Source organism: Stegostoma tigrinum, chromosome 5 (genome assembly GCF_030684315.1).
Source record: "Stegostoma tigrinum isolate sSteTig4 chromosome 5, sSteTig4.hap1, whole genome shotgun sequence".
NCBI lineage: Eukaryota > Metazoa > Chordata > Chondrichthyes > Orectolobiformes > Stegostomatidae > Stegostoma > Stegostoma tigrinum.
In genome coordinates this window covers 94,232,732-94,254,747 of record NC_081358.1, presented here as the reverse complement: position 1 = coordinate 94,254,747, position 22,016 = coordinate 94,232,732, and the positions used below count along the sequence as shown (strand labels likewise).

At 58.8% G+C, this 22,016-nt stretch overlaps 22 non-coding genes across 22 annotated transcripts; 8 read left to right on the top strand and 14 right to left on the bottom strand.

Annotated features, from left to right (window-relative positions):
- Positions 1 to 250: 250 nt before the first annotated feature.
- Positions 251 to 323, bottom strand: trnam-cau (transfer RNA methionine (anticodon CAU)). The gene has a single exon. It is a non-coding gene; the product is annotated as a tRNA-Met (tRNA).
- Positions 324 to 1,546: 1,223 nt separating this feature from the next.
- On the top strand, positions 1,547 to 1,619 carry trnaa-ugc (transfer RNA alanine (anticodon UGC)). Its single transcript has one exon. It is a non-coding gene; the product is annotated as a tRNA-Ala (tRNA).
- Positions 1,620 to 1,897: 278 nt separating this feature from the next.
- Positions 1,898 to 1,970, bottom strand: trnam-cau (transfer RNA methionine (anticodon CAU)). The gene has a single exon. It is a non-coding gene; the product is annotated as a tRNA-Met (tRNA).
- Positions 1,971 to 3,193: 1,223 nt separating this feature from the next.
- On the top strand, positions 3,194 to 3,266 carry trnaa-ugc (transfer RNA alanine (anticodon UGC)). Its single transcript has one exon. It is a non-coding gene; the product is annotated as a tRNA-Ala (tRNA).
- A 278-nt stretch (positions 3,267 to 3,544) lies between these two features.
- Positions 3,545 to 3,617, bottom strand: trnam-cau (transfer RNA methionine (anticodon CAU)). The gene has a single exon. It is a non-coding gene; the product is annotated as a tRNA-Met (tRNA).
- A 1,223-nt stretch (positions 3,618 to 4,840) lies between these two features.
- Positions 4,841 to 4,913, top strand: trnaa-ugc (transfer RNA alanine (anticodon UGC)). The gene has a single exon. It is a non-coding gene; the product is annotated as a tRNA-Ala (tRNA).
- Positions 4,914 to 5,192: 279 nt separating this feature from the next.
- On the bottom strand, positions 5,193 to 5,265 carry trnam-cau (transfer RNA methionine (anticodon CAU)). Its single transcript has one exon. It is a non-coding gene; the product is annotated as a tRNA-Met (tRNA).
- A 1,574-nt stretch (positions 5,266 to 6,839) lies between these two features.
- On the bottom strand, positions 6,840 to 6,912 carry trnam-cau (transfer RNA methionine (anticodon CAU)). Its single transcript has one exon. It is a non-coding gene; the product is annotated as a tRNA-Met (tRNA).
- A 1,223-nt stretch (positions 6,913 to 8,135) lies between these two features.
- trnaa-ugc (transfer RNA alanine (anticodon UGC)) lies at positions 8,136 to 8,208 on the top strand. Its single transcript has one exon. It is a non-coding gene; the product is annotated as a tRNA-Ala (tRNA).
- A 278-nt stretch (positions 8,209 to 8,486) lies between these two features.
- On the bottom strand, positions 8,487 to 8,559 carry trnam-cau (transfer RNA methionine (anticodon CAU)). The gene has a single exon. It is a non-coding gene; the product is annotated as a tRNA-Met (tRNA).
- Positions 8,560 to 10,133: 1,574 nt separating this feature from the next.
- trnam-cau (transfer RNA methionine (anticodon CAU)) lies at positions 10,134 to 10,206 on the bottom strand. The gene has a single exon. It is a non-coding gene; the product is annotated as a tRNA-Met (tRNA).
- Positions 10,207 to 11,780: 1,574 nt separating this feature from the next.
- Positions 11,781 to 11,853, bottom strand: trnam-cau (transfer RNA methionine (anticodon CAU)). The gene has a single exon. It is a non-coding gene; the product is annotated as a tRNA-Met (tRNA).
- Positions 11,854 to 13,076: 1,223 nt separating this feature from the next.
- trnaa-ugc (transfer RNA alanine (anticodon UGC)) lies at positions 13,077 to 13,149 on the top strand. The gene has a single exon. It is a non-coding gene; the product is annotated as a tRNA-Ala (tRNA).
- Positions 13,150 to 13,427: 278 nt separating this feature from the next.
- trnam-cau (transfer RNA methionine (anticodon CAU)) lies at positions 13,428 to 13,500 on the bottom strand. Its single transcript has one exon. It is a non-coding gene; the product is annotated as a tRNA-Met (tRNA).
- A 1,574-nt stretch (positions 13,501 to 15,074) lies between these two features.
- trnam-cau (transfer RNA methionine (anticodon CAU)) lies at positions 15,075 to 15,147 on the bottom strand. Its single transcript has one exon. It is a non-coding gene; the product is annotated as a tRNA-Met (tRNA).
- Positions 15,148 to 16,721: 1,574 nt separating this feature from the next.
- trnam-cau (transfer RNA methionine (anticodon CAU)) lies at positions 16,722 to 16,794 on the bottom strand. Its single transcript has one exon. It is a non-coding gene; the product is annotated as a tRNA-Met (tRNA).
- A 1,223-nt stretch (positions 16,795 to 18,017) lies between these two features.
- On the top strand, positions 18,018 to 18,090 carry trnaa-ugc (transfer RNA alanine (anticodon UGC)). Its single transcript has one exon. It is a non-coding gene; the product is annotated as a tRNA-Ala (tRNA).
- Positions 18,091 to 18,368: 278 nt separating this feature from the next.
- trnam-cau (transfer RNA methionine (anticodon CAU)) lies at positions 18,369 to 18,441 on the bottom strand. The gene has a single exon. It is a non-coding gene; the product is annotated as a tRNA-Met (tRNA).
- A 1,223-nt stretch (positions 18,442 to 19,664) lies between these two features.
- trnaa-ugc (transfer RNA alanine (anticodon UGC)) lies at positions 19,665 to 19,737 on the top strand. The gene has a single exon. It is a non-coding gene; the product is annotated as a tRNA-Ala (tRNA).
- Positions 19,738 to 20,015: 278 nt separating this feature from the next.
- Positions 20,016 to 20,088, bottom strand: trnam-cau (transfer RNA methionine (anticodon CAU)). The gene has a single exon. It is a non-coding gene; the product is annotated as a tRNA-Met (tRNA).
- A 1,223-nt stretch (positions 20,089 to 21,311) lies between these two features.
- Positions 21,312 to 21,384, top strand: trnaa-ugc (transfer RNA alanine (anticodon UGC)). The gene has a single exon. It is a non-coding gene; the product is annotated as a tRNA-Ala (tRNA).
- Positions 21,385 to 21,662: 278 nt separating this feature from the next.
- On the bottom strand, positions 21,663 to 21,735 carry trnam-cau (transfer RNA methionine (anticodon CAU)). The gene has a single exon. It is a non-coding gene; the product is annotated as a tRNA-Met (tRNA).
- Positions 21,736 to 22,016: the final 281 nt, after the last annotated feature.

The window sequence follows — 22,016 nt, the reverse complement described above, 5'->3', positions numbered from 1 at the left end:
TGAAGAGCCTGGAAGCTCGATCTCGAGACAAAAATCCGATCGTGTGCAAGGTCTTTGCTGACGCGCAGGACTGCTGGATGGGTGGGGTCTATATTCTCTGTCTGGAAACGACAGGCCGCGTGTCGTCAAGACGCCCGACGCGTCGGCAGCCCGTTCGCTCTGGTGTGCTCGGATCAAATCGGGCGTCCAGCAAATTATGTCTGCTGCTGAGAAAATCAAAACACGATAAAAGGCCACCCTCTCTCAAGTTTGCCTTCTCTGAGGATTGAACTCAGGACCTTCCGATTATGAGACTGACGCGCTGCCTACTGCGCTAAGAAGGCACAGCAAAGCCCAGCCAGCAGCCAGAGTAGGCCGGTTTCCCAGGCGCCACTCAACCCCAAACCAAACCTTGTCAGAAACCCGCAGCTCAGGAGAGGGCAGGAGAGCGCCTTCCGATCCACAGTGGCAAAACGTCGCCCGTTACGTGGCAGGCTGCAGCCCGAGCAGGGACACGACCCAACGGCGGCGTCTTGGATCCTCGCGTCCGCAAGTCGGTATGTCCGGCGCGCGGCAGCCAACGATCGGCAAAGCAGTTCACCGCTTTGTAGCGCCGCGCCGCAACGTGCAAAGATCCTTTGCTCAGCACGCAATGCAGGCAAGAATGACGCGCTTCCTTCTACAGAAAGGAGGCCTGGGTTTTCCCAGCGACGCTTTGTCGAAAAGCAGCGCTCTAAACTGCTGGGTTGCGGCTTACGACGTCAGGGTGAAGACGCAAGAGCCCTCCGTTCCTGTCGATGAAAACCGCTCGTGAACTTGGCTTTGCTTTCTCTTCGTAAAATCCGACACGTGCAGGGTGTGCGACTCCCTCAGTCGCACGTGTCGACCAGCACTGCATCCTAGGAGGTCAGCACCGATTCGAAAGCGACACAAGCATCCCGCCGCTCACGCGGGGCTCCCCGGTACTCCCTCAGACATGTGGCGGCTGCCGTCGGCGTCTCGGTTGTCTTGGCGTCTGCGTGTGGCGGCTCGTACCTGACAGCAGGACTTTTCCGAACGTGGCAGAGGGCTCGCATCTTTCGAGGACGAAGGAATAGCCCTCCTTTCTCGTCGCGGCCCAGCCCGAACACTTGCCCTTCTCCAGAGTACGCTCTCTTCTTCGGAGGTTTCTGCCTGTCCTCGTTGTGGCACGTCTGCAGTGGCACCCCAAGACCAGCAGGCTGCGCCCTGTAGGAACGGTACTTCCAGAGAGTCAGCGCGTGCTCAAAGGTCGAGGGACTCTCCAATCAGTCAGACAGGGATCTCGAGCACTGCCTCAGACTCGCAGTGGCTATTCACGCCGCTCAGCTCGCTCGCAATCTGCAACGTGCGGCTCAGCGCCGATGCTTTCGGCGGCACCGTGTTTTCCGGAATGCTTCGGCTACCCGGCTCCTGATTCCGCTCGAACGTGCCGATTGTGCGGCTGAATGCAGCGTGCAATGGCGACGGGAAATTCCCTGCTGCTCTCGGGTCCCCACAGAAAGCACCTGAGAAACTCACGGGACCAGCCAGTCAACCAGACAGGTGAGGGGAATTAGCTCAAGTGGTAGAGCGCTCGCTTTGCATGCGAGAGGTAGTGGGATCGATGCCCACATTCTCCACTTTGGTTTTTTCCCTCAGGAAGCAAGCTGAAGAGCCTGGAAGCTCGATCTCGAGACAAAAATCCGATCGTGTGCAAGGTCTTTGCTGACGCGCAGGACTGCTGGATGGGTGGGGTCTATATTCTCTGTCTGGAAACGACAGGCCGCGTGTCGTCAAGACGCCCGACGCGTCGGCAGCCCGTTCGCTCTGGTGTGCTCGGATCAAATCGGGCGTCCAGCAAATTATGTCTGCTGCTGAGAAAATCAAAACACGATAAAAGGCCACCCTCTCTCAAGTTTGCCTTCTCTGAGGATTGAACTCAGGACCTTCAGATTATGAGACTGACGCGCTGCCTACTGCGCTAAGAAGGCACAGCAAAGCCCAGCCAGCAGCCAGAGTAGGCCGGTTTCCCAGGCGCCACTCAACCCCAAACCAAACCTTGTCAGAAACCCGCAGCTCAGGAGAGGGCAGGAGAGCGCCTTCCGATCCACAGTGGCAAAACGTCGCCCGTTACGTGGCAGGCTGCAGCCCGAGCAGGGACACGACCCAACGGCGGCGTCTTGGATCCTCGCGTCCGCAAGTCGGTATGTCCGGCGCGCGGCAGCCAACGATCGGCAAAGCAGTTCACCGCTTTTTAGCGCCGCGCCGCAACGTGCAAAGATCCTTTGCTCAGCACGCAATGCAGGCAAGAATGACGCGCTTCCTTCTACAGAAAGGAGGCCTGGGTTTTCCCAGCGACGCTTTGTCGAAAAGCAGCGCTCTAAACTGCTGGGTTGCGGCTTACGACGTCAGGGTGAAGACGCAAGAGCCCTCCGTTCCTGTCGATGAAAACCGCTGGTGAACTTGGCTTTGCTTTCTCTTCGTAAAATCCGACACGTGCAGGGTGTGCGACTCCCTCAGTCGCACGTGTCGACCAGCACTGCATCCTAGGAGGTCAGCACCGATTCGAAAGCGACACAAGCATCCCGCCGCTCACGCGGGGCTCCCCGGTACTCCCTCAGACATGTGGCGGCTGCCGTCGGCGTCTCGGTTGTCTTGGCGTCTGCGTGTGGCGGCTCGTACCTGACAGCAGGACTTTTCCGAACGTGGCAGAGGGCTCGCATCTTTCGAGGACGAAGGAATAGCCCTCCTTTCTCGTCGCGGCCCAGCCCGAACACTTGCCCTTCTCCAGAGTACGCTCTCTTCTTCGGAGGTTTCTGCCTGTCCTCGTTGTGGCACGTCTGCAGTGGCACCCCAAGACCAGCAGGCTGCGCCCTGTAGGAACGGTACTTCCAGAGAGTCAGCGCGTGCTCAAAGGTCGAGGGACTCTGCAATCAGTCAGACAGGGATCTCGAGCACTGCCTCAGACTCGCAGTGGCTATTCACGCCGCTCAGCTCGCTCGCAATCTGCAACGTGCGGCTCAGCGCCGATGCTTTCGGCGGCACCGTGTTTTCCGGAATGCTTCGGCTACCCGGCTCCTGATTCCGCTCGAACGTGCCGATTGTGCGGCTGAATGCAGCGTGCAATGGCGACGGGAAATTCCCTGCTGCTCTCGGGTCCCCACAGAAAGCACCTGAGAAACTCATGGGACCAGCCAGTCAACCAGACAGGTGAGGGGAATTAGCTCAAGTGGTAGAGCGCTCGCTTTGCACGCGAGAGGTAGTGGGATCGATGCCCACATTCTCCACTTTGGTTTTTTCCCTCAGGAAGCAAGCTGAAGAGCCTGGAAGCTCGATCTCGAGACAAAAATCCGATCGTGTGCAAGGTCTTTGCTGACGCGCAGGACTGCTGGATGGGTGGGGTCTATATTCTCTGTCTGGAAACGACAGGCCGCGTGTCGTCAAGACGCCCGACGCGTCGGCAGCCCGTTCGCTCTGGTGTGCTCGGATCAAATCGGGCGTCCAGCAAATTATGTCTGCTGCTGAGAAAATCAAAACACGATAAAAGGCCACCCTCTCTCAAGTTTGCCTTCTCTGAGGATTGAACTCAGGACCTTCCGATTATGAGACTGACGCGCTGCCTACTGCGCTAAGAAGGCACAGCAAAGCCCAGCCAGCAGCCAGAGTAGGCCGGTTTCCCAGGCGCCACTCAACCCCAAACCAAACCTTGTCAGAAACCCGCAGCTCAGGAGAGGGCAGGAGAGCGCCTTCCGATCCACAGTGGCAAAACTTCGCCCGTTACGTGGCAGGCTGCAGCCCGAGCAGGGACACGACCCAACGGCGGCGTCTTGGATCCTCGCGTCCGCAAGTCGGTATGTCCGGCGCGCGGCAGCCAACGATCGGCAAAGCAGTTCACCGCTTTTTAGCGCCGCGCCGCAACGTGCAAAGATCCTTTGCTCAGCACGCAATGCAGGCAAGAATGACGCGCTTCCTTCTACAGAAAGGAGGCCTGGGTTTTCCCAGCGACGCTTTGTCGAAAAGCAGCGCTCTAAACTGCTGGGTTGCGGCTTACGACGTCAGGGTGAAGACGCAAGAGCCCTCCGTTCCTGTCGATGAAAACCGCTGGTGAACTTGGCTTTGCTTTCTCTTCGTAAAATCCGACACGTGCAGGGTGTGCGACTCCCTCAGTCGCACGTGTCGACCAGCACTGCATCCTAGGAGGTCAGCACCGATTCGAAAGCGACACAAGCATCCCGCCGCTCACGCGGGGCTCCCCGGTACTCCCTCAGACATGTGGCGGCTGCCGTCGGCGTCTCGGTTGTCTTGGCGTCTGCGTGTGGCGGCTCGTACCTGACAGCAGGACTTTTCCGAACGTGGCAGAGGGCTCGCATCTTTCGAGGACGAAGGAATAGCCCTCCTTTCTCGTCGCGGCCCAGCCCGAACACTTGCCCTTCTCCAGAGTACGCTCTCTTCTTCGGAGGTTTCTGCCTGTCCTCGTTGTGGCACGTCTGCAGTGGCACCCCAAGACCAGCAGGCTGCGCCCTGTAGGAACGGTACTTCCAGAGAGTCAGCGCGTGCTCAAAGGTCGAGGGACTCTGCAATCAGTCAGACAGGGATCTCGAGCACTGCCTCAGACTCGCAGTGGCTATTCACGCCGCTCAGCTCGCTCGCAATCTGCAACGTGCGGCTCAGCGCCGATGCTTTCGGCGGCACCGTGTTTTCCGGAATGCTTCGGCTACCCGGCTCCTGATTCCGCTCGAACGTGCCGATTGTGCGGCTGAATGCAGCGTGCAATGGCGACGGGAAATTCCCTGCTGCTCTCGGGTCCCCACAGAAAGCACCTGAGAAACTCATGGGACCAGCCAGTCAACCAGACAGGTGAGGGGAATTAGCTCAAGTGGTAGAGCGCTCGCTTTGCACGCGAGAGGTAGTGGGATCGATGCCCACATTCTCCACTTTGGTTTTTTCCCCTCAGGAAGCAAGCTGAAGAGCCTGGAAGCTCGATCTCGAGACAAAAATCCGATCGTGTGCAAGGTCTTTGCTGACGCGCAGGACTGCTGGATGGGTGGGGTCTATATTCTCTGTCTGGAAACGACAGGCCGCGTGTCGTCAAGACGCCCGACGCGTCGGCAGCCCGTTCGCTCTGGTGTGCTCGGATCAAATCGGGCGTCCAGCAAATTATGTCTGCTGCTGAGAAAATCAAAACACGATAAAAGGCCACCCTCTCTCAAGTTTGCCTTCTCTGAGGATTGAACTCAGGACCTTCCGATTATGAGACTGACGCGCTGCCTACTGCGCTAAGAAGGCACAGCAAAGCCCAGCCAGCAGCCAGAGTAGGCCGGTTTCCCAGGCGCCACTCAACCCCAAACCAAACCTTGTCAGAAACCCGCAGCTCAGGAGAGGGCAGGAGAGCGCCTTCCGATCCACAGTGGCAAAACGTCGCCCGTTACGTGGCAGGCTGCAGCCCGAGCAGGGACACGACCCAACGGCGGCGTCTTGGATCCTCGCGTCCGCAAGTCGGTATGTCCGGCGCGCGGCAGCCAACGATCGGCAAAGCAGTTCACCGCTTTGTAGCGCCGCGCCGCAACGTGCAAAGATCCTTTGCTCAGCACGCAATGCAGGCAAGAATGACGCGCTTCCTTCTACAGAAAGGAGGCCTGGGTTTTCCCAGCGACGCTTTGTCGAAAAGCAGCGCTCTAAACTGCTGGGTTGCGGCTTACGACGTCAGGGTGAAGACGCAAGAGCCCTCCGTTCCTGTCGATGAAAACCGCTCGTGAACTTGGCTTTGCTTTCTCTTCGTAAAATCCGACACGTGCAGGGTGTGCGACTCCCTCAGTCGCACGTGTCGACCAGCACTGCATCCTAGGAGGTCAGCACCGATTCGAAAGCGACACAAGCATCCCGCCGCTCACGCGGGGCTCCCCGGTACTCCCTCAGACATGTGGCGGCTGCCGTCGGCGTCTCGGTTGTCTTGGCGTCTGCGTGTGGCGGCTCGTACCTGACAGCAGGACTTTTCCGAACGTGGCAGAGGGCTCGCATCTTTCGAGGACGAAGGAATAGCCCTCCTTTCTCGTCGCGGCCCAGCCCGAACACTTGCCCTTCTCCAGAGTACGCTCTCTTCTTCGGAGGTTTCTGCCTGTCCTCGTTGTGGCACGTCTGCAGTGGCACCCCAAGACCAGCAGGCTGCGCCCTGTAGGAACGGTACTTCCAGAGAGTCAGCGCGTGCCCAAAGGTCGAGGGACTCTGCAATCAGTCAGACAGGGATCTCGAGCACTGCCTCAGACTCGCAGTGGCTATTCACGCCGCTCAGCTCGCTCGCAATCTGCAACGTGCGGCTCAGCGCCGATGCTTTCGGCGGCACCGTGTTTTCCGGAATGCTTCGGCTACCCGGCTCCTGATTCCGCTCGAACGTGCCGATTGTGCGGCTGAATGCAGCGTGCAATGGCGACGGGAAATTCCCTGCTGCTCTCGGGTCCCCACAGAAAGCACCTGAGAAACTCACGGGACCAGCCAGTCAACCAGACAGGTGAGGGGAATTCGCTCAAGTGGTAGAGCGCTCGCTTTGCATGCGAGAGGTAGTGGGATCGATGCCCACATTCTCCACTTTGGTTTTTTCCCTCAGGAAGCAAGCTGAAGAGCCTGGAAGCTCGATCTCGAGACAAAAATCCGATCGTGTGCAAGGTCTTTGCTGACGCGCAGGACTGCTGGATGGGTGGGGTCTATATTCTCTGTCTGGAAACGACAGGCCGCGTGTCGTCAAGACGCCCGACGCGTCGGCAGCCCGTTCGCTCTGGTGTGCTCGGATCAAATCGGGCGTCCAGCAAATTATGTCTGCTGCTGAGAAAATCAAAACACGATAAAAGGCCACCCTCTCTCAAGTTTGCCTTCTCTGAGGATTGAACTCAGGACCTTCCGATTATGAGACTGACGCGCTGCCTACTGCGCTAAGAAGGCACAGCAAAGCCCAGCCAGCAGCCAGAGTAGGCCGGTTTCCCAGGCGCCACTCAACCCCAAACCAAACCTTGTCAGAAACCCGCAGCTCAGGAGAGGGCAGGAGAGCGCCTTCCGATCCACAGTGGCAAAACGTCGCCCGTTACGTGGCAGGCTGCAGCCCGAGCAGGGACACGACCCAACGGCGGCGTCTTGGATCCTCGCGTCCGCAAGTCGGTATGTCCGGCGCGCGGCAGCCAACGATCGGCAAAGCAGTTCACCGCTTTGTAGCGCCGCGCCGCAACGTGCAAAGATCCTTTGCTCAGCACGCAATGCAGGCAAGAATGACGCGCTTCCTTCTACAGAAAGGAGGCCTGGGTTTTCCCAGCGACGCTTTGTCGAAAAGCAGCGCTCTAAACTGCTGGGTTGCGGCTTACGACGTCAGGGTGAAGACGCAAGAGCCCTCCGTTCCTGTCGATGAAAACCGCTGGTGAACTTGGCTTTGCTTTCTCTTCGTAAAATCCGACACGTGCAGGGTGTGCGACTCCCTCAGTCGCACGTGTCGACCAGCACTGCATCCTAGGAGGTCAGCACCGATTCGAAAGCGACACAAGCATCCCGCCGCTCACGCGGGGCTCCCCGGTACTCCCTCAGACATGTGGCGGCTGCCGTCGGCGTCTCGGTTGTCTTGGCGTCTGCGTGTGGCGGCTCGTACCTGACAGCAGGACTTTTCCGAACGTGGCAGAGGGCTCGCATCTTTCGAGGACGAAGGAATAGCCCTCCTTTCTCGTCGCGGCCCAGCCCGAACACTTGCCCTTCTCCAGAGTACGCTCTCTTCTTCGGAGGTTTCTGCCTGTCCTCGTTGTGGCACGTCTGCAGTGGCACCCCAAGACCAGCAGGCTGCGCCCTGTAGGAACGGTACTTCCAGAGAGTCAGCGCGTGCTCAAAGGTCGAGGGACTCTGCAATCAGTCAGACAGGGATCTCGAGCACTGCCTCAGACTCGCAGTGGCTATTCACGCCGCTCAGCTCGCTCGCAATCTGCAACGTGCGGCTCAGCGCCGATGCTTTCGGCGGCACCGTGTTTTCCGGAATGCTTCGGCTACCCGGCTCCTGATTCCGCTCGAACGTGCCGATTGTGCGGCTGAATGCAGCGTGCAATGGCGACGGGAAATTCCCTGCTGCTCTCGGGTCCCCACAGAAAGCACCTGAGAAACTCATGGGACCAGCCAGTCAACCAGACAGGTGAGGGGAATTAGCTCAAGTGGTAGAGCGCTCGCTTTGCACGCGAGAGGTAGTGGGATCGATGCCCACATTCTCCACTTTGGTTTTTTCCCTCAGGAAGCAAGCTGAAGAGCCTGGAAGCTCGATCTCGAGACAAAAATCCGATCGTGTGCAAGGTCTTTGCTGACGCGCAGGACTGCTGGATGGGTGGGGTCTATATTCTCTGTCTGGAAACGACAGGCCGCGTGTCGTCAAGACGCCCGACGCGTCGGCAGCCCGTTCGCTCTGGTGTGCTCGGATCAAATCGGGCGTCCAGCAAATTATGTCTGCTGCTGAGAAAATCAAAACACGATAAAAGGCCACCCTCTCTCAAGTTTGCCTTCTCTGAGGATTGAACTCAGGACCTTCCGATTATGAGACTGACGCGCTGCCTACTGCGCTAAGAAGGCACAGCAAAGCCCAGCCAGCAGCCAGAGTAGGCCGGTTTCCCAGGCGCCACTCAACCCCAAACCAAACCTTGTCAGAAACCCGCAGCTCAGGAGAGGGCAGGAGAGCGCCTTCCGATCCACAGTGGCAAAACGTCGCCCGTTACGTGGCAGGCTGCAGCCCGAGCAGGGACACGACCCAACGGCGGCGTCTTGGATCCTCGCGTCCGCAAGTCGGTATGTCCGGCGCGCGGCAGCCAACGATCGGCAAAGCAGTTCACCGCTTTGTAGCGCCGCGCCGCAACGTGCAAAGATCCTTTGCTCAGCACGCAATGCAGGCAAGAATGACGCGCTTCCTTCTACAGAAAGGAGGCCTGGGTTTTCCCAGCGACGCTTTGTCGAAAAGCAGCGCTCTAAACTGCTGGGTTGCGGCTTACGACGTCAGGGTGAAGACGCAAGAGCCCTCCGTTCCTGTCGATGAAAACCGCTCGTGAACTTGGCTTTGCTTTCTCTTCGTAAAATCCGACACGTGCAGGGTGTGCGACTCCCTCAGTCGCACGTGTCGACCAGCACTGCATCCTAGGAGGTCAGCACCGATTCGAAAGCGACACAAGCATCCCGCCGCTCACGCGGGGCTCCCCGGTACTCCCTCAGACATGTGGCGGCTGCCGTCGGCGTCTCGGTTGTCTTGGCGTCTGCGTGTGGCGGCTCGTACCTGACAGCAGGACTTTTCCGAACGTGGCAGAGGGCTCGCATCTTTCGAGGACGAAGGAATAGCCCTCCTTTCTCGTCGCGGCCCAGCCCGAACACTTGCCCTTCTCCAGAGTACGCTCTCTTCTTCGGAGGTTTCTGCCTGTCCTCGTTGTGGCACGTCTGCAGTGGCACCCCAAGACCAGCAGGCTGCGCCCTGTAGGAACGGTACTTCCAGAGAGTCAGCGCGTGCCCAAAGGTCGAGGGACTCTGCAATCAGTCAGACAGGGATCTCGAGCACTGCCTCAGACTCGCAGTGGCTATTCACGCCGCTCAGCTCGCTCGCAATCTGCAACGTGCGGCTCAGCGCCGATGCTTTCGGCGGCACCGTGTTTTCCGGAATGCTTCGGCTACCCGGCTCCTGATTCCGCTCGAACGTGCCGATTGTGCGGCTGAATGCAGCGTGCAATGGCGACGGGAAATTCCCTGCTGCTCTCGGGTCCCCACAGAAAGCACCTGAGAAACTCACGGGACCAGCCAGTCAACCAGACAGGTGAGGGGAATTCGCTCAAGTGGTAGAGCGCTCGCTTTGCATGCGAGAGGTAGTGGGATCGATGCCCACATTCTCCACTTTGGTTTTTTCCCTCAGGAAGCAAGCTGAAGAGCCTGGAAGCTCGATCTCGAGACAAAAATCCGATCGTGTGCAAGGTCTTTGCTGACGCGCAGGACTGCTGGATGGGTGGGGTCTATATTCTCTGTCTGGAAACGACAGGCCGCGTGTCGTCAAGACGCCCGACGCGTCGGCAGCCCGTTCGCTCTGGTGTGCTCGGATCAAATCGGGCGTCCAGCAAATTATGTCTGCTGCTGAGAAAATCAAAACACGATAAAAGGCCACCCTCTCTCAAGTTTGCCTTCTCTGAGGATTGAACTCAGGACCTTCAGATTATGAGACTGACGCGCTGCCTACTGCGCTAAGAAGGCACAGCAAAGCCCAGCCAGCAGCCAGAGTAGGCCGGTTTCCCAGGCGCCACTCAACCCCAAACCAAACCTTGTCAGAAACCCGCAGCTCAGGAGAGGGCAGGAGAGCGCCTTCCGATCCACAGTGGCAAAACTTCGCCCGTTACGTGGCAGGCTGCAGCCCGAGCAGGGACACGACCCAACGGCGGCGTCTTGGATCCTCGCGTCCGCAAGTCGGTATGTCCGGCGCGCGGCAGCCAACGATCGGCAAAGCAGTTCACCGCTTTTTAGCGCCGCGCCGCAACGTGCAAAGATCCTTTGCTCAGCACGCAATGCAGGCAAGAATGACGCGCTTCCTTCTACAGAAAGGAGGCCTGGGTTTTCCCAGCGACGCTTTGTCGAAAAGCAGCGCTCTAAACTGCTGGGTTGCGGCTTACGACGTCAGGGTGAAGACGCAAGAGCCCTCCGTTCCTGTCGATGAAAACCGCTCGTGAACTTGGCTTTGCTTTCTCTTCGTAAAATCCGACACGTGCAGGGTGTGCGACTCCCTCAGTCGCACGTGTCGACCAGCACTGCATCCTAGGAGGTCAGCACCGATTCGAAAGCGACACAAGCATCCCGCCGCTCACGCGGGGCTCCCCGGTACTCCCTCAGACATGTGGCGGCTGCCGTCGGCGTCTCGGTTGTCTTGGCGTCTGCGTGTGGCGGCTCGTACCTGACAGCAGGACTTTTCCGAACGTGGCAGAGGGCTCGCATCTTTCGAGGACGAAGGAATAGCCCTCCTTTCTCGTCGCGGCCCAGCCCGAACACTTGCCCTTCTCCAGAGTACGCTCTCTTCTTCGGAGGTTTCTGCCTGTCCTCGTTGTGGCACGTCTGCAGTGGCACCCCAAGACCAGCAGGCTGCGCCCTGTAGGAACGGTACTTCCAGAGAGTCAGCGCGTGCCCAAAGGTCGAGGGACTCTGCAATCAGTCAGACAGGGATCTCGAGCACTGCCTCAGACTCGCAGTGGCTATTCACGCCGCTCAGCTCGCTCGCAATCTGCAACGTGCGGCTCAGCGCCGATGCTTTCGGCGGCACCGTGTTTTCCGGAATGCTTCGGCTACCCGGCTCCTGATTCCGCTCGAACGTGCCGATTGTGCGGCTGAATGCAGCGTGCAATGGCGACGGGAAATTCCCTGCTGCTCTCGGGTCCCCACAGAAAGCACCTGAGAAACTCACGGGACCAGCCAGTCAACCAGACAGGTGAGGGGAATTCGCTCAAGTGGTAGAGCGCTCGCTTTGCATGCGAGAGGTAGTGGGATCGATGCCCACATTCTCCACTTTGGTTTTTTCCCTCAGGAAGCAAGCTGAAGAGCCTGGAAGCTCGATCTCGAGACAAAAATCCGATCGTGTGCAAGGTCTTTGCTGACGCGCAGGACTGCTGGATGGGTGGGGTCTATATTCTCTGTCTGGAAACGACAGGCCGCGTGTCGTCAAGACGCCCGACGCGTCGGCAGCCCGTTCGCTCTGGTGTGCTCGGATCAAATCGGGCGTCCAGCAAATTATGTCTGCTGCTGAGAAAATCAAAACACGATAAAAGGCCACCCTCTCTCAAGTTTGCCTTCTCTGAGGATTGAACTCAGGACCTTCCGATTATGAGACTGACGCGCTGCCTACTGCGCTAAGAAGGCACAGCAAAGCCCAGCCAGCAGCCAGAGTAGGCCGGTTTCCCAGGCGCCAAACAACCCCAAACCAAACCTTGTCAGAAACCCGCAGCTCAGGAGAGGGCAGGAGAGCGCCTTCCGATCCACAGTGGCAAAACGTCGCCCGTTACGTGGCAGGCTGCAGCCCGAGCAGGGACACGACCCAACGGCGGCGTCTTGGATCCTCGCGTCCGCAAGTCGGTATGTCCGGCGCGCGGCAGCCAACGATCGGCAAAGCAGTTCACCGCTTTGTAGCGCCGCGCCGCAACGTGCAAAGATCCTTTGCTCAGCACGCAATGCAGGCAAGAATGACGCGCTTCCTTCTACAGAAAGGAGGCCTGGGTTTTCCCAGCGACGCTTTGTCGAAAAGCAGCGCTCTAAACTGCTGGGTTGCGGCTTACGACGTCAGGGTGAAGACGCAAGAGCCCTCCGTTCCTGTCGATGAAAACCGCTCGTGAACTTGGCTTTGCTTTCTCTTCGTAAAATCCGACACGTGCAGGGTGTGCGACTCCCTCAGTCGCACGTGTCGACCAGCACTGCATCCTAGGAGGTCAGCACCGATTCGAAAGCGACACAAGCATCCCGCCGCTCACGCGGGGCTCCCCGGTACTCCCTCAGACATGTGGCGGCTGCCGTCGGCGTCTCGGTTGTCTTGGCGTCTGCGTGTGGCGGCTCGTACCTGACAGCAGGACTTTTCCGAACGTGGCAGAGGGCTCGCATCTTTCGAGGACGAAGGAATAGCCCTCCTTTCTCGTCGCGGCCCAGCCCGAACACTTGCCCTTCTCCAGAGTACGCTCTCTTCTTCGGAGGTTTCTGCCTGTCCTCGTTGTGGCACGTCTGCAGTGGCACCCCAAGACCAGCAGGCTGCGCCCTGTAGGAACGGTACTTCCAGAGAGTCAGCGCGTGCTCAAAGGTCGAGGGACTCTGCAATCAGTCAGACAGGGATCTCGAGCACTGCCTCAGACTCGCAGTGGCTATTCACGCCGCTCAGCTCGCTCGCAATCTGCAACGTGCGGCTCAGCGCCGATGCTTTCGGCGGCACCGTGTTTTCCGGAATGCTTCGGCTACCCGGCTCCTGATTCCGCTCGAACGTGCCGATTGTGCGGCTGAATGCAGCGTGCAATGGCGACGGGAAATTCCCTGCTGCTCTCGGGTCCCCACAGAAAGCACCTGAGAAACTCACGGGACCAGCCAGTCAACCAGACAGGTGAGGGGAATTAGCTCAAGTGGTAGAGCGCTCGCTTTGCACGCGAGAGGTAGTGGGATCGATGCCCACATTCTCCACTTTGGTTTTTTCCCTCAGGAAGCAAGCTGAAGAGCCTGGAAGCTCGATCTCGAGACAAAAATCCGATCGTGTGCAAGGTCTTTGCTGACGCGCAGGACTGCTGGATGGGTGGGGTCTATATTCTCTGTCTGGAAACGACAGGCCGCGTGTCGTCAAGACGCCCGACGCGTCGGCAGCCCGTTCGCTCTGGTGTGCTCGGATCAAATCGGGCGTCCAGCAAATTATGTCTGCTGCTGAGAAAATCAAAACACGATAAAAGGCCACCCTCTCTCAAGTTTGCCTTCTCTGAGGATTGAACTCAGGACCTTCAGATTATGAGACTGACGCGCTGCCTACTGCGCTAAGAAGGCACAGCAAAGCCCAGCCAGCAGCCAGAGTAGGCCGGTTTCCCAGGCGCCACTCAACCCCAAACCAAACCTTGTCAGAAACCCGCAGCTCAGGAGAGGGCAGGAGAGCGCCTTCCGATCCACAGTGGCAAAACTTCGCCCGTTACGTGGCAGGCTGCAGCCCGAGCAGGGACACGACCCAACGGCGGCGTCTTGGATCCTCGCGTCCGCAAGTCGGTATGTCCGGCGCACGGCAGCCAACGATCGGCAAAGCAGTTCACCGCTTTTTAGCGCCGCGCCGCAACGTGCAAAGATCCTTTGCTCAGCACGCAATGCAGGCAAGAATGACGCGCTTCCTTCTACAGAAAGGAGGCCTGGGTTTTCCCAGCGACGCTTTGTCGAAAAGCAGCGCTCTAAACTGCTGGGTTGCGGCTTACGACGTCAGGGTGAAGACGCAAGAGCCCTCCGTTCCTGTCGATGAAAACCGCTCGTGAACTTGGCTTTGCTTTCTCTTCGTAAAATCCGACACGTGCAGGGTGTGCGACTCCCTCAGTCGCACGTGTCGACCAGCACTGCATCCTAGGAGGTCAGCACCGATTCGAAAGCGACACAAGCATCCCGCCGCTCACGCGGGGCTCCCCGGTACTCCCTCAGACATGTGGCGGCTGCCGTCGGCGTCTCGGTTGTCTTGGCGTCTGCGTGTGGCGGCTCGTACCTGACAGCAGGACTTTTCCGAACGTGGCAGAGGGCTCGCATCTTTCGAGGACGAAGGAATAGCCCTCCTTTCTCGTCGCGGCCCAGCCCGAACACTTGCCCTTCTCCAGAGTACGCTCTCTTCTTCGGAGGTTTCTGCCTGTCCTCGTTGTGGCACGTCTGCAGTGGCACCCCAAGACCAGCAGGCTGCGCCCTGTAGGAACGGTACTTCCAGAGAGTCAGCGCGTGCCCAAAGGTCGAGGGACTCTGCAATCAGTCAGACAGGGATCTCGAGCACTGCCTCAGACTCGCAGTGGCTATTCACGCCGCTCAGCTCGCTCGCAATCTGCAACGTGCGGCTCAGCGCCGATGCTTTCGGCGGCACCGTGTTTTCCGGAATGCTTCGGCTACCCGGCTCCTGATTCCGCTCGAACGTGCCGATTGTGCGGCTGAATGCAGCGTGCAATGGCGACGGGAAATTCCCTGCTGCTCTCGGGTCCCCACAGAAAGCACCTGAGAAACTCACGGGACCAGCCAGTCAACCAGACAGGTGAGGGGAATTCGCTCAAGTGGTAGAGCGCTCGCTTTGCATGCGAGAGGTAGTGGGATCGATGCCCACATTCTCCACTTTGGTTTTTTCCCTCAGGAAGCAAGCTGAAGAGCCTGGAAGCTCGATCTCGAGACAAAAATCCGATCGTGTGCAAGGTCTTTGCTGACGCGCAGGACTGCTGGATGGGTGGGGTCTATATTCTCTGTCTGGAAACGACAGGCCGCGTGTCGTCAAGACGCCCGACGCGTCGGCAGCCCGTTCGCTCTGGTGTGCTCGGATCAAATCGGGCGTCCAGCAAATTATGTCTGCTGCTGAGAAAATCAAAACACGATAAAAGGCCACCCTCTCTCAAGTTTGCCTTCTCTGAGGATTGAACTCAGGACCTTCCGATTATGAGACTGACGCGCTGCCTACTGCGCTAAGAAGGCACAGCAAAGCCCAGCCAGCAGCCAGAGTAGGCCGGTTTCCCAGGCGCCACTCAACCCCAAACCAAACCTTGTCAGAAACCCGCAGCTCAGGAGAGGGCAGGAGAGCGCCTTCCGATCCACAGTGGCAAAACGTCGCCCGTTACATGGCAGGCTGCAGCCCGAGCAGGGACACGACCCAACGGCGGCGTCTTGGATCCTCGCGTCCGCAAGTCGGTATGTCCGGCGCGCGGCAGCCAACGATCGGCAAAGCAGTTCACCGCTTTGTAGCGCCGCGCCGCAACGTGCAAAGATCCTTTGCTCAGCACGCAATGCAGGCAAGAATGACGCGCTTCCTTCTACAGAAAGGAGGCCTGGGTTTTCCCAGCGACGCTTTGTCGAAAAGCAGCGCTCTAAACTGCTGGGTTGCGGCTTACGACGTCAGGGTGAAGACGCAAGAGCCCTCCGTTCCTGTCGATGAAAACCGCTCGTGAACTTGGCTTTGCTTTCTCTTCGTAAAATCCGACACGTGCAGGGTGTGCGACTCCCTCAGTCGCACGTGTCGACCAGCACTGCATCCTAGGAGGTCAGCACCGATTCGAAAGCGACACAAGCATCCCGCCGCTCACGCGGGGCTCCCCGGTACTCCCTCAGACATGTGGCGGCTGCCGTCGGCGTCTCGGTTGTCTTGGCGTCTGCGTGTGGCGGCTCGTACCTGACAGCAGGACTTTTCCGAACGTGGCAGAGGGCTCGCATCTTTCGAGGACGAAGGAATAGCCCTCCTTTCTCGTCGCGGCCCAGCCCGAACACTTGCCCTTCTCCAGAGTACGCTCTCTTCTTCGGAGGTTTCTGCCTGTCCTCGTTGTGGCACGTCTGCAGTGGCACCCCAAGACCAGCAGGCTGCGCCCTGTAGGAACGGTACTTCCAGAGAGTCAGCGCGTGCTCAAAGGTCGAGGGACTCTGCAATCAGTCAGACAGGGATCTCGAGCACTGCCTCAGACTCGCAGTGGCTATTCACGCCGCTCAGCTCGCTCGCAATCTGCAACGTGCGGCTCAGCGCCGATGCTTTCGGCGGCACCGTGTTTTCCGGAATGCTTCGGCTACCCGGCTCCTGATTCCGCTCGAACGTGCCGATTGTGCGGCTGAATGCAGCGTGCAATGGCGACGGGAAATTCCCTGCTGCTCTCGGGTCCCCACAGAAAGCACCTGAGAAACTCACGGGACCAGCCAGTCAACCAGACAGGTGAGGGGAATTCGCTCAAGTGGTAGAGCGCTCGCTTTGCACGCGAGAGGTAGTGGGATCGATGCCCACATTCTCCACTTTGGTTTTTTCCCTCAGGAAGCAAGCTGAAGAGCCTGGAAGCTCGATCTCGAGACAAAAATCCGATCGTGTGCAAGGTCTTTGCTGACGCGCAGGACTGCTGGATGGGTGGGGTCTATATTCTCTGTCTGGAAACGACAGGCCGCGTGTCGTCAAGACGCCCGACGCGTCGGCAGCCCGTTCGCTCTGGTGTGCTCGGATCAAATCGGGCGTCCAGCAAATTATGTCTGCTGCTGAGAAAATCAAAACACGATAAAAGGCCACCCTCTCTCAAGTTTGCCTTCTCTGAGGATTGAACTCAGGACCTTCCGATTATGAGACTGACGCGCTGCCTACTGCGCTAAGAAGGCACAGCAAAGCCCAGCCAGCAGCCAGAGTAGGCCGGTTTCCCAGGCGCCACTCAACCCCAAACCAAACCTTGTCAGAAACCCGCAGCTCAGGAGAGGGCAGGAGAGCGCCTTCCGATCCACAGTGGCAAAACGTCGCCCGTTACATGGCAGGCTGCAGCCCGAGCAGGGACACGACCCAACGGCGGCGTCTTGGATCCTCGCGTCCGCAAGTCGGTATGTCCGGCGCGCGGCAGCCAACGATCGGCAAAGCAGTTCACCGCTTTGTAGCGCCGCGCCGCAACGTGCAAAGATCCTTTGCTCAGCACGCAATGCAGGCAAGAATGACGCGCTTCCTTCTACAGAAAGGAGGCCTGGGTTTTCCCAGCGACGCTTTGTCGAAAAGCAGCGCTCTAAACTGCTGGGTTGCGGCTTACGACGTCAGGGTGAAGACGCAAGAGCCCTCCGTTCCTGTCGATGAAAACCGCTCGTGAACTTGGCTTTGCTTTCTCTTCGTAAAATCCGACACGTGCAGGGTGTGCGACTCCCTCAGTCGCACGTGTCGACCAGCACTGCATCCTAGGAGGTCAGCACCGATTCGAAAGCGACACAAGCATCCCGCCGCTCACGCGGGGCTCCCCGGTACTCCCTCAGACATGTGGCGGCTGCCGTCGGCGTCTCGGTTGTCTTGGCGTCTGCGTGTGGCGGCTCGTACCTGACAGCAGGACTTTTCCGAACGTGGCAGAGGGCTCGCATCTTTCGAGGACGAAGGAATAGCCCTCCTTTCTCGTCGCGGCCCAGCCCGAACACTTGCCCTTCTCCAGAGTACGCTCTCTTCTTCGGAGGTTTCTGCCTGTCCTCGTTGTGGCACGTCTGCAGTGGCACCCCAAGACCAGCAGGCTGCGCCCTGTAGGAACGGTACTTCCAGAGAGTCAGCGCGTGCTCAAAGGTCGAGGGACTCTGCAATCAGTCAGACAGGGATCTCGAGCACTGCCTCAGACTCGCAGTGGCTATTCACGCCGCTCAGCTCGCTCGCAATCTGCAACGTGCGGCTCAGCGCCGATGCTTTCGGCGGCACCGTGTTTTCCGGAATGCTTCGGCTACCCGGCTCCTGATTCCGCTCGAACGTGCCGATTGTGCGGCTGAATGCAGCGTGCAATGGCGACGGGAAATTCCCTGCTGCTCTCGGGTCCCCACAGAAAGCACCTGAGAAACTCACGGGACCAGCCAGTCAACCAGACAGGTGAGGGGAATTAGCTCAAGTGGTAGAGCGCTCGCTTTGCACGCGAGAGGTAGTGGGATCGATGCCCACATTCTCCACTTTGGTTTTTTCCCTCAGGAAGCAAGCTGAAGAGCCTGGAAGCTCGATCTCGAGACAAAAATCCGATCGTGTGCAAGGTCTTTGCTGACGCGCAGGACTGCTGGATGGGTGGGGTCTATATTCTCTGTCTGGAAACGACAGGCCGCGTGTCGTCAAGACGCCCGACGCGTCGGCAGCCCGTTCGCTCTGGTGTGCTCGGATCAAATCGGGCGTCCAGCAAATTATGTCTGCTGCTGAGAAAATCAAAACACGATAAAAGGCCACCCTCTCTCAAGTTTGCCTTCTCTGAGGATTGAACTCAGGACCTTCAGATTATGAGACTGACGCGCTGCCTACTGCGCTAAGAAGGCACAGCAAAGCCCAGCCAGCAGCCAGAGTAGGCCGGTTTCCCAGGCGCCACTCAACCCCAAACCAAACCTTGTCAGAAACCCGCAGCTCAGGAGAGGGCAGGAGAGCGCCTTCCGATCCACAGTGGCAAAACTTCGCCCGTTACGTGGCAGGCTGCAGCCCGAGCAGGGACACGACCCAACGGCGGCGTCTTGGATCCTCGCGTCCGCAAGTCGGTATGTCCGGCGCGCGGCAGCCAACGATCGGCAAAGCAGTTCACCGCTTTTTAGCGCCGCGCCGCAACGTGCAAAGATCCTTTGCTCAGCACGCAATGCAGGCAAGAATGACGCGCTTCCTTCTACAGAAAGGAGGCCTGGGTTTTCCCAGCGACGCTTTGTCGAAAAGCAGCGCTCTAAACTGCTGGGTTGCGGCTTACGACGTCAGGGTGAAGACGCAAGAGCCCTCCGTTCCTGTCGATGAAAACCGCTCGTGAACTTGGCTTTGCTTTCTCTTCGTAAAATCCGACACGTGCAGGGTGTGCGACTCCCTCAGTCGCACGTGTCGACCAGCACTGCATCCTAGGAGGTCAGCACCGATTCGAAAGCGACACAAGCATCCCGCCGCTCACGCGGGGCTCCCCGGTACTCCCTCAGACATGTGGCGGCTGCCGTCGGCGTCTCGGTTGTCTTGGCGTCTGCGTGTGGCGGCTCGTACCTGACAGCAGGACTTTTCCGAACGTGGCAGAGGGCTCGCATCTTTCGAGGACGAAGGAATAGCCCTCCTTTCTCGTCGCGGCCCAGCCCGAACACTTGCCCTTCTCCAGAGTACGCTCTCTTCTTCGGAGGTTTCTGCCTGTCCTCGTTGTGGCACGTCTGCAGTGGCACCCCAAGACCAGCAGGCTGCGCCCTGTAGGAACGGTACTTCCAGAGAGTCAGCGCGTGCCCAAAGGTCGAGGGACTCTGCAATCAGTCAGACAGGGATCTCGAGCACTGCCTCAGACTCGCAGTGGCTATTCACGCCGCTCAGCTCGCTCGCAATCTGCAACGTGCGGCTCAGCGCCGATGCTTTCGGCGGCACCGTGTTTTCCGGAATGCTTCGGCTACCCGGCTCCTGATTCCGCTCGAACGTGCCGATTGTGCGGCTGAATGCAGCGTGCAATGGCGACGGGAAATTCCCTGCTGCTCTCGGGTCCCCACAGAAAGCACCTGAGAAACTCATGGGACCAGCCAGTCAACCAGACAGGTGAGGGGAATTAGCTCAAGTGGTAGAGCGCTCGCTTTGCACGCGAGAGGTAGTGGGATCGATGCCCACATTCTCCACTTTGGTTTTTTCCCTCAGGAAGCAAGCTGAAGAGCCTGGAAGCTCGATCTCGAGACAAAAATCCGATCGTGTGCAAGGTCTTTGCTGACGCGCAGGACTGCTGGATGGGTGGGGTCTATATTCTCTGTCTGGAAACGACAGGCCGCGTGTCGTCAAGACGCCCGACGCGTCGGCAGCCCGTTCGCTCTGGTGTGCTCGGATCAAATCGGGCGTCCAGCAAATTATGTCTGCTGCTGAGAAAATCAAAACACGATAAAAGGCCACCCTCTCTCAAGTTTGCCTTCTCTGAGGATTGAACTCAGGACCTTCAGATTATGAGACTGACGCGCTGCCTACTGCGCTAAGAAGGCACAGCAAAGCCCAGCCAGCAGCCAGAGTAGGCCGGTTTCCCAGGCGCCACTCAACCCCAAACCAAACCTTGTCAGAAACCCGCAGCTCAGGAGAGGGCAGGAGAGCGCCTTCCGATCCACAGTGGCAAAACTTCGCCCGTTACGTGGCAGGCTGCAGCCCGAGCAGGGACACGACCCAACGGCGGCGTCTTGGATCCTCGCGTCCGCAAGTCGGTATGTCCGGCGCGCGGCAGCCAACGATCGGCAAAGCAGTTCACCGCTTTTTAGCGCCGCGCCGCAACGTGCAAAGATCCTTTGCTCAGCACGCAATGCAGGCAAGAATGACGCGCTTCCTTCTACAGAAAGGAGGCCTGGGTTTTCCCAGCGACGCTTTGTCGAAAAGCAGCGCTCTAAACTGCTGGGTTGCGGCTTACGACGTCAGGGTGAAGACGCAAGAGCCCTCCGTTCCTGTCGATGAAAACCGCTCGTGAACTTGGCTTTGCTTTCTCTTCGTAAAATCCGACACGTGCAGGGTGTGCGACTCCCTCAGTCGCACGTGTCGACCAGCACTGCATCCTAGGAGGTCAGCACCGATTCGAAAGCGACACAAGCATCCCGCCGCTCACGCGGGGCTCCCCGGTACTCCCTCAGACATGTGGCGGCTGCCGTCGGCGTCTCGGTTGTCTTGGCGTCTGCGTGTGGCGGCTCGTACCTGACAGCAGGACTTTTCCGAACGTGGCAGAGGGCTCGCATCTTTCGAGGACGAAGGAATAGCCCTCCTTTCTCGTCGCGGCCCAGCCCGAACACTTGCCCTTCTCCAGAGTACGCTCTCTTCTTCGGAGGTTTCTGCCTGTCCTCGTTGTGGCACGTCTGCAGTGGCACCCCAAGACCAGCAGGCTGCGCCCTGTAGGAACGGTACTTCCAGAGAGTCAGCGCGTGCTCAAAGGTCGAGGGACTCTGCAATCAGTCAGACAGGGATCTCGAGCACTGCCTCAGACTCGCAGTGGCTATTCACGCCGCTCAGCTCGCTCGCAATCTGCAACGTGCGGCTCAGCGCCGATGCTTTCGGCGGCACCGTGTTTTCCGGAATGCTTCGGCTACCCGGCTCCTGATTCCGCTCGAACGTGCCGATTGTGCGGCTGAATGCAGCGTGCAATGGCGACGGGAAATTCCCTGCTGCTCTCGGGTCCCCACAGAAAGCACCTGAGAAACTCACGGGACCAGCCAGTCAACCAGACAGGTGAGGGGAATTAGCTCAAGTGGTAGAGCGCTCGCTTTGCACGCGAGAGGTAGTGGGATCGATGCCCACATTCTCCACTTTGGTTTTTTCCCTCAGGAAGCAAGCTGAAGAGCCTGGAAGCTCGATCTCGAGACAAAAATCCGATCGTGTGCAAGGTCTTTGCTGACGCGCAGGACTGCTGGATGGGTGGGGTCTATATTCTCTGTCTGGAAACGACAGGCCGCGTGTCGTCAAGACGCCCGACGCGTCGGCAGCCCGTTCGCTCTGGTGTGCTCGGATCAAATCGGGCGTCCAGCAAATTATGTCTGCTGCTGAGAAAATCAAAACACGATAAAAGGCCACCCTCTCTCAAGTTTGCCTTCTCTGAGGATTGAACTCAGGACCTTCAGATTATGAGACTGACGCGCTGCCTACTGCGCTAAGAAGGCACAGCAAAGCCCAGCCAGCAGCCAGAGTAGGCCGGTTTCCCAGGCGCCACTCAACCCCAAACCAAACCTTGTCAGAAACCCGCAGCTCAGGAGAGGGCAGGAGAGCGCCTTCCGATCCACAGTGGCAAAACTTCGCCCGTTACGTGGCAGGCTGCAGCCCGAGCAGGGACACGACCCAACGGCGGCGTCTTGGATCCTCGCGTCCGCAAGTCGGTATGTCCGGCGCGCGGCAGCCAACGATCGGCAAAGCAGTTCACCGCTTTTTAGCGCCGCGCCGCAAC